Source organism: Crassostrea angulata, chromosome 1 (assembly GCF_025612915.1).
Source record: "Crassostrea angulata isolate pt1a10 chromosome 1, ASM2561291v2, whole genome shotgun sequence".
NCBI lineage: Eukaryota > Metazoa > Mollusca > Bivalvia > Ostreida > Ostreidae > Magallana > Magallana angulata.
In genome coordinates this window covers 29,692,994-29,703,377 of record NC_069111.1, presented here as the reverse complement: position 1 = coordinate 29,703,377, position 10,384 = coordinate 29,692,994, and the positions used below count along the sequence as shown (strand labels likewise).

The window sequence follows — 10,384 nt, the reverse complement described above, 5'->3', positions numbered from 1 at the left end:
ATCTTCACATGAAGTTTTTTGTTTTACTGTAAATGTCAAAAAGTAACAGTAGCTTAGGTCTCATAATGCAAAGTTATCTTAAATATTCTAATAAATAGCTAGCTTTATCTTAACCAAAAATGTCCACATGTGTAAAATATGTGTATAATTTTACACATGTTTTGCACATATAATGCATGTGTACAATACATGTTTTAAAAATGTATATGTTGAACACATATATAATACACGTGTGTAACACTAAACATATGCATTTTACATATGTTTAACATAATCATATATAAAAAAATTTATATGCACAATGCATGTTTCAAGGAACATATGTTAAACATAATTATACACGTAAAAAATATTTTTATTTGTTATTCATTTTTATGACCTTCACCTACATTTATGCATTTATTAGTGAACAAAAAAAGACAACAGCCCAAACATCTGGAAGCTTCTGCAGGAAAAAAGAAGAAAGAAGAATCAAGGGTTACCAAGAGGTAAGTTTAAAGATTTCTTGTGATTTCTCTCTTTTACAATATTAATACATATTTAGACGTAGATTACTTATCCAATATATTTCTGTATGGATTCTAGTTTTGAATCTATATAATATAATATCATTGGATAGTGCAACAACTGTATCCTGTAAAACAGAGACATGGAAAATAATAACTGGTGCTAAATTTGAAATAGAATCAATACATATGTATATGTAATTTTTCTTTTTATTTACGAGAACAAGAAAGAGAGAAATGAAATGTAACATGGCGATGAAGAATATACTCCTTAGAACAAATTAATGGAGTTTTTGTTATTATTTTTTTTTCATATACCTGGTATGCATTTGCAATAGTTCTACTGATGATCTATACATTGATATCAAGGAATAGTGTGCAATATGAAGTGCAGTGTACTTCAAATATTTTAAATGAAAGCTTGCATAAAGATGTACCTTTATTATTGAAAATTGCTTACAAAAATTTATACATGAATTTCATATATAAAATGCAACATAAATATAACACATATAGAATTTGTGTTTTACACATATAAAATATGCTGTGTTTAGTTTAACACATCCTAAACACATATTAAACGTGTGAAATTAAACACTTAATATATGTCTGCTCTTTTTATGTGTTTTACACGTGTAAAATATATATGTATGTAAAATATATGTTTAACACATGTTGCACATATGTGGACATTTTTCCTGTGTAATATTTTTGCAACTAACAAAATAATTCCAGTTGAATTTATATAAACTAACCAAAGTTGATCTTAGCTACATTGTAACATTAATTGTATTTCTTTAGATGATGTTTCACAAGAAAATCGAGTAATTATATTTATATCCATTCTACTTGTCAGTTAATCAAAACATAGGTAAATATTTCCGAAATTAAATACTTGCAGCTTACAAAGAATTTATCCATCTTTTAAGCACATTTGAGTAGATTTGTGTGTTTACTTTAAGTTTATCAATTAAATATCTTTAGAAAAATAATATTTGTTTGCAAACTAAGTAACTGATTATTTTACAATGGAATCTATAACATAAAATAATTCTTGTTAAATAATTGTAAAATGTTGGTTTTTTATTGGGTTTTTTTCACAGTGATGTTTGGAACGAAATCGGAAACAAAATCCGGATCAACAAAATCAAAAGAGACACCGTAAACAGGACCAGATGAACCCACTGAGGTTGTCCAGACCACACCGGATCCTAACGGACCAACCATTATCGCATTCCTAGAAAACAAAGCTGTGTAAATATTGGAGTACAATGCCATTTATTTGTACAAAGATCCAACCTTTTCAATCATTTGACTCGCAAAGAAAGAACATTGATTATTTGAAATTGATTTTTCATAATCTAATATGCAACCTGTTGCTGCAAAATAATAGATATATTCAGTGTAGATAAGGATCTTTGTTATCATTCTGGTAATGAATCAACATGAAATAGTTCTTATATAAGAAAAGGCTACCATTATTTATTGAAAGCCTTTATACATATTCACGTTATAATTAACAACAAATATGCAACAATTGACTATTATAAACCAATAAATATCACACTTGTACAGACTAGATTCCCAGCAAGATTTTAGAGGCCTCGGAGAATTTTCAAAACAAGCCTTCAAAAAGAATGCACATAACAGTAACACAGTGACACAGACTTAAGGTGCACTGTCCATGGAAGCTAAGAAAACCGATATCTAAAAATGAAAAATATGTATACCTACATGTATTGCAAGGTAAGGGGGAAGAAATTTACCTAAATAATACCAATATCTCTCTGTGGATGAGTACAGTTCTTTCCGGCAAATTAGTTTTGATCAAATATTAAATCGGTCAACAATCACTTTTTGGTCATATTAGCCTTTTACTTAGAAAAGACACAAAACGGTAAAAGGAAAATATTACATAGACTTCTAATCAGATACGTTGTAAACACTGGCATTAACTCAGGAATCTCAGACACAAACATTAATCATAATAAAAAACTCAACAGTTTCATTTTAATGATTTTTGTCAGGTGCTGATTTAACCATAGAAATTAATGCCCATATGGGTATAGTCCACTAATGCATCTTCCATAGGCGGTAATGTTAACGTTAGGATTCATAGCTCCGGCCCTAATTCTCGTTCAGCAACGAGGGACCTCTTGAATGAAAGCTCATCAAATTGTCTCTTTCCTGTTAAAATTTCGTGGTTTGAAGTCAGATTCGTTTTCCGGCAAAATGTGTCTGCATTGAAAAACTCTGTAAATGAAAGTAAAAGTAGGGAATTTCTCAGTTTTGGAAAGGGTGTACATCAAACAATTTCATTTCTTTTTTTCAAATGATAATTCAATTTTGACACTTGTTTTTAAAATTGCAAATCCTCTTTTCTGACATGTGTCAAGCATTCTGGTTTAAAATGTCCCAGTAAATGTAAATGCAAGTATAGGGACTATTTTGCTTAAAGGCACTACTTTGTTGTCCTACTGATTCTAAAAATAGTTAAAGGGATATACCCATATCGGCTTTTTTAAACGTAAAAATATCGACATGAAACGATCATATTTGCAATCATAAATAAATAATTGTTTCAATAATACATATAGATGTAAATGTTGGAAACATTTAAAAAAGATATCACAAAATACAAAGGTAAAAGTAAATAATAAATTTGTAGTTTAATGTTGAAGTCATTTTGGTAAGCTAGCACAATATATATACAGTAACTGTTTTCTTATGTTATAGTAAAGTGCATCTACCGAGATGTTGTGCAAGAGAGAACTTGACCTCCAAATGATAACCTATTAGAGTGATTTATGGCATGGTCTCAAATTCACTTTGCATGAACACTACATTTTTTGCGGATTTTAATATGTTTGAGGTCACCGTTTAGACCCCCAGGTTTTAACAGATCATTGCACAAAACATTCACAAGCAGTTGTTTTATCCCAATGTGTAAGTAAACCACAAGGCTTTTAATCCCGAATAACATAATAATTTTAATCACTGCAGTGCACAAATATTAAATGCGAGGGTATTTTACGCGGTTTAAATCTTACCGCGTAACTAGTGTTAACCCCCATGCGTGTGTTAGTAACTACTTTTATATTGTGGCATCCTTGTCTTCATTTACTTTAAAAACAGTGTCTTAACATTGCTCAACATATGAATAGGCTTTTAGAAATCTAGCATTTTACCAGCCTATATTACATACAATATTCAAGGCAAAACTGGGTTCCGATGCACTACGCTATGTAGTTAACACGATTTGAAGCCTACGGAAGCGTATTAGGCTCGCAGCAGTATTTTTTTTATTAATTTGTTATAACACATTTGACACTGACTGTGAAAGGCAAAATATCACTTCGAATTCATTCTTTTATCAATACGCAAAGAGGAAAGATGACAATCATGCTATTGCATATAACTTAAGATAATGACAAAATTGAATGAATTTGCAAATTGCAATGTATTTACCAGACATTGAGCAAATTTGACGAAAAAAAACTTATTGTGCAGTACACAATCGTTTGGAACGATAATGCAGTTTGCTTACAAACATCGTTGCTATTAGAATCGTTATTCTGTTGAGGCGTCACTAGAATTATAAAAATGTTTATCGGGTATGTCAAAATAAAAAGAATATGATGCAACACCGACAGGTTAAATGCATTTATTTTTAGAATTCTTTGGGGCAAAATCTGACTGTAAACAGACCATTTTAAGGCATTTGTAAAGGTATTATAGTTGTTTGTTGAAAAGGAATTAATTTCGTTAAAGCTGACATGAATTCATAATAGCGTTTGGTCGCCATATTAGTTTCGATCGCTCCTCTACTGCCACTGGGGTATATATACCGGTTGAGAAAGTTACGGTCGGTTGCTTTCCGATCGATGCATTCACGTTGCACGGACTTCTACATGCATGAACTACACATTGTAGCAATAAAGAATAAAGAAAACAACAATCAATAAATTACAAAATATATTTATTCTTTGAAAGGATATTCAAGGTATCCGTATTATTTTGCACAGACAGTGCTGCCTTACATCGCATGCACATCGAACACGTGTGTCGTTCATACAGAGTGCATCACGTCTGCATCTTCTTGAAAACCCCGGCGACACTACATCCAACACAGTAGCTAAATGATAGTAAATCCAAGAAAGTAACAACGTTTCCATCCGTTCCTACAAAAACGCCCCATTTCTAAAATCCATGCGATAATTGACATTGCTCGATCTGCCACAGTGTGTGGTTCGCGCATGTGCGATGTTATAACATACACAGGAAAACGGTCTACAATTATCGAGAAATTTTCGAAGTATCTGCGCCTGGATTTCAGTCTGTCTTGTTTCGCCGTTTAATGGATATATCTTGCCAGTGCAGTGGTTGTCATATTATTTTTGTTCAAAACGCGTTTTTACAAGTCTTTTCGTCCAAGGTAACGCGTTCGGGTGTATAAAATTCCTGAATGCGGTGAAGCATGAATAGTGCTCTCGGCCTTATATAGTGGGTGTGTAGCGATGAGCAGAACAATGGAAATCGACAACTAATATGGCGGTAGTCGGAGATAAAAGGGAAATAATGCGTATTTATGAATTCATGTCAGCTTTAACAAGTACTAGTATTTTATATTCTTATTTACTGTGTATAACCGATATTGATAAAGGAAATGTTTTATTTTTGGTTCCGGGTTTATAAACACTAAGTTTTTGTGACAAGTTTTAAATACATGTATTTATTAAAAGAAACGGTAATATGAATTAGTTATATAGACTAGAGGTTTTTTGTACATTAATGTACAATAAGAATCAGTTGTATTAAGTGAAATGTACATCGACGTATTATAATAGTCACTTTACATTCTAAAACATTGTCCATTTTAAGGAAGCTTTATTAAATTTTAGGCTAGTACCCAATACGAAAGATAACTGAAATTAGAATTGATTTATGGAAAAATAATCATATTATAGTCTTATAGTCTTAAGATTGGTACAACGGTAACCACTGAATTTTTTTTTTTAAATTCTGATTCAAAATAAGGTTTATCATGTTATTTTTTAACATTTAAATTAAAATTTTCTGCTACAAGTCCAGTGGGATAAATAACAGATTGCTATAGCTGGACACCCAAGAATCGATTAGTTAAAGACTACCACAATACAAAACATACGAACAAGGATTCTGAAACCTATTATTAATCTATTTTTTTTCCTTCAAAATACTGCAGTCCAAACTGTTCATAATCCCTTTATATGTGAATTGATATTTTCGGATTTAAACGCGTAATTCTTGCAAATCAAGAAAAATTGACAGCACATTGTTTTAACACAAATGAATTTATTTAAAATGATTCGATTTTTCTCATAAAATTGGGTCCCATAGGTGATAAATTGTCTGCACGGCCCGGTATGGAATACGACTGACGATATCCAAAAATAAGCATTCAATGTTTATATTCATACTTTTATTGATGTTTATTTATATGAAATGTTTGTGTAAAGAAAAGAAAAATGGGGTTTATTCTTATAGATCCGGCTTGTAATCGGACCAGCTAATTACACTTTAAGGGTATTAAAGACTTTTTCTTCCTTAATGTGGACCAAGGATGTTAACGTGCCATTTAGTAAACAAAATAATCTCCTATAGCGTCTTAAAAAGTATCTGATATACAGAGCTATGCCATTTAATCTATTGAATGAATTTTAATTTAAGTCCCAAATCAATGTTGTATTTGTCATGTGTAGAAAAGTGTATTATCTAACGACATTTAAAAATCAGGAAGAGTAAATATTTTAAATGTGTAATTCATGAAATAGAACTAGATAACCTTATATTGAATATTTTAGAGATTACTTCCCCATGTGATGCAAATGTTGATGATATGTTTGCGATGGAAACCTACAGAAAAAGGTTCATTCTAAGATCAGCTCTGTTGACCGCGACGATGCCTAAATCAACAATGGTTGGGATAACAACTTTTGATTTTACTCTCAACTGCATGCAATATTGAATTTTATTGAATGTTAAACATTTGCATTTATAATTTGCAATATCTGATAAGTTAATCGAATCAAGGTTCAGGATATATTCATTGCCACATTTATTACACATGCCCCTTTACTTGCTGTTCTTTGATAATTCCAGAATTTAACTATTTTGTGATCAAACCTTATTTTTCAGTATAGATTTGTATGGAAAGTTATCTGCTTAATTATATTAAAACTGAATTCTATTCAAAATGGATAAAATACTTTATCTTAATAAAAAAAAATTAAAGGACTAAAGAATATATAATCAGACTGGCATAACATTATTAAAATCAGCAAATCTTGTGCGTAGCGAGTGATACCTTAGGATGGTGAAGTATACTGCTTGGTAAACCATTAGTCATTTGAAGATAAATCCCCTTAAGAAATAGTTTCACTTTTTTGTTTTTGAAAAATCTGGTGTAACCAAAGAAATGAATAATCAGTTTATGGACATAAAAAAAAAATCTTCCCGACAATAATGTATGTAATCATGATAAAGTAATTGTAAAGAAAATGTGCATTTTCTGTTCAATTTCATTTAATAAGTGAGCAGTAGTTTTATAACGTGATTGTAAAGGCCATCTTCCGAGATGTTGCGCAAGAGGGGCCTTGACATTTTTCAAATGATATTCTGTGTGAATGTCAAATGGTTGATGCTGAGTACACATTTCTTTAATTCTACATTTCTACAGCCTAGATTAATTTGAGTTCACAATGTAAATCCCTAAACTTTCAACTGACATTTTACAAAGCTTAGTCTTGGTGACGTAATAAAGCAACGTTTTAAAATATGTACCTTGTATCTTTTTTAGTTACGTTTTGGACAAGTTTGAGTTGATTATTATGCAGCAGAGTAAATTCATATTTCGACTCCCAAGATTACAATGTATGCATGAAATATTTTGTAAAATATTGAAAAAGAATTGACAAACACTGCCGCAAAATATGCAAGTTTCATGTATATGCATATATAGCATTGGACAGTTATCATCTGACATATATCCCTTAATTGCTTATATTTGGGTTTTTTATTTGTGGATTTTGGGAGATTATATATAAAGTTTAATCATACTCTTTCTTGCAAAAGAAAATGTTTTCTTGTGGTTTTTAATTATATACCAGGTTTTTGAAAACTCGTGGAATTTCCCAACATTGGACCCCCCTGGGCTCAATGGAGTAACGTATATAAAATTTTAGGCACACTCTGAATACAATGTAGGTTTAAATGTGATCAATCAACCATCTTTTGGTTTGGTTATACTTACTACTTAATGTTTTAACGAATGGTCAATGTTTATTATGATGCAAACTGGCCTGATTATTTTTTCTAAAAGTTGTTTTTATATCACTCCATAAAACTTAATTATTTAACTGATTAATTTACAACCATTCTTAGGGGAAAAAGGAAATGTTTTTCATGTGTCTGCAAAGCAGAGGCTCTTGATGATATTACTGCAAATCTTAAATCTACAAACCTTAAAAAAAATTCAATTTTAATACTTTTAAAGTATAATTACAGGAGGAAATGTCACAAAAGTCTAACTTTTAAGAATTTTTTTTTTACAAAATGATTGAACTAATCATAAAGAGTCCTTGTATATAAAAGTAACTAAATTATTGTTAATATACAGCTGTGCGTTAGATAGAAGAAATAGCCAATTTTTTCTGTATGGGAATTTGAGTTTGACATCAACATAATTATTTCGTGTAGTCCGTTATTTATTTTTTTAGATTGCAGTTGGGTTCGATCAATCAATAAACTGGTGAAATCTGGATGGTGTAGATTATAGTCCTGCTAGTTTATTTATAACAATAAATCACAATCGGTATTCTCTGGAAATTGAGAAGAAATAAAAACAAAGTATAATTATTTATATAAATACTCACCAAAGGAAGTGCCAATCATTATACACTGTATAGCATATAGCTTAAGATAAAATAAAACTGAATGAACTTGAAAATCGTTTATTTCTGACCACATTCCGAACAAGTTGTGGATATTTAGTGTGCAGTACACAATCGTTTCGAATCGCAATAAAGTATGTTTACAAACAGTGTTGCTACTAGTGTCATTATTCTGTTGAGGCGTCACTAGATTTAAAAAAAAACGTTCACTGGGTATGTTAAAATAGCACAGGTAATCATGCAATACTGACAATTAAAGCTCAATTATTTTTAGAATCCTCTGCGAGATGAATCTTGAATAGATCACTTTAAAGTATTTGTAAATGTTTTAACGTGTGTATTCAAAGGGACTGCCTGTCGTTTTAGGTTGACAAAAACACATATCTAATATTTTGAATTGTATATATTCGATATTATTGAAATAATTGACATTTTTATTGTAATATTATATGCACATACCCAATGTAGTTAAAAAACGACAATTGTTTTTTTTTGTTGGATTTGTGCATAATATATATTAAAAGAAGCAAAAAATGTTGGTGAATTATATTTTGATTTTTAAGGCATTTTTGTACAGTGGTATACAATAGGATTTAGTTGAAGTTAGTTAAATGTACGTGTACATTACAGTCAATTTTTATATTGTAAGATATTGTCAAATATAGTGATAAAATCAAATATAGTGAGAATCAGTGAATTTTGATGTCAATGCCCTAAACTAAAAAAAGCTGAAATGAAATATCAAAATAAATGATAAAAAAACAGTTAGTTCTCGTATATCAAAAATTATTGGCTGTCTCATTTATATAAAATACCGGTTTTTAGTAACCGCCTAAAACTAGTTTTGCTGAAGACAAACAACACAGAGCAAGGAAAGATACTATATAAAGATTATTTGTCTAAAAAACAAACAACCTAAACATCGTAATTCGTTCACTTGGTTACAAAAATCCAGTTATAGAATTTACAAAATTGAAGTTTTTTACAATGATGTTAAGTTATCATCGTGGTAAACTTAATTATATTATTTCTTACAATGTTTCTCTGATTGTCTGACTGTATAAGATATTAACATTCTTTTATAAAATATTTTTCCTACAGAACCAAAATTGTTGCCATCACAATTGTTCGTCATCAAGTTGGCTTTAAAATGTCAGTATTTAACTTAAGCCTCTGCTTCCATGAAAACGGGCTTTTTTCTTCAGATTTCGAAAGAGAGAAGAAGAAGAAGAAGGAAGAAGGGCAAACTAAGTGTCAATATGATGATAATTTAAGATCGATATCGATGAATATATACATGTAGTATAAGATTGCTCATGTTTGTTTTGGTATAAACTATGATTTTTCTTTGTTTTAATAACAAGAAAATAAAGTAATTAAGCAATACAGGCAGCCCTGCTTTTTTACAAATGGGCAAATATTTAGAAACTTGTTGAATGCAGAAAATTAGGGACTTATTCTAAAATATCCCGCATATAATAAAACCAGCTTTAAGTCCCATCCCTAAGGGTATTTCAAGACGGTTTGTTCCTTGTCTAAGTTAATGAGGACCAAGCCGTTGCTGGATGTTACTGAGTCAATAAGTCAGCATAATGTTTTTTAAAAAGCTCTGAAAATGTATATAAAGAGCATAGCTACGTCTTTCAATCTATTGAATAAATGTGTAATCTCAATTCAATTTAAATGAATGCCATACAATTGCCCTGTGCAGAAAAACAACTGGATTATCAAATGGCAAATTTTAAACATTTAAAAATCAGGAAGACTTAATATAAGTTATGTATAATTCATTAGAAAGATTTTTTTTTTACAAAGTACTTCCTTATACTATGCAAATATTGATATGCTTGTGATGGAAACATTTAGAAATACATTCATCCAAATACCATGCAACTCTATTGACCTCGAGAAAGCAGGAATCAACAATGGTTAAATTATCAATTTCAA

At 30.3% G+C, this 10,384-nt stretch overlaps 1 long non-coding RNA gene across 1 annotated transcript; it reads left to right on the top strand.

The window, feature by feature from the left end:
- The first annotated feature begins 411 nt into the window (after nt 1–411).
- Nucleotides 412–1,747, top strand: LOC128183282 (uncharacterized). The gene is made up of 3 exons (XR_008243571.1): nt 412–488; nt 1,308–1,377; nt 1,610–1,747. It is a non-coding gene; the product is annotated as an uncharacterized LOC128183282 (long non-coding RNA).
- The last annotated feature ends 8,637 nt before the right edge of the window (nt 1,748–10,384 follow it).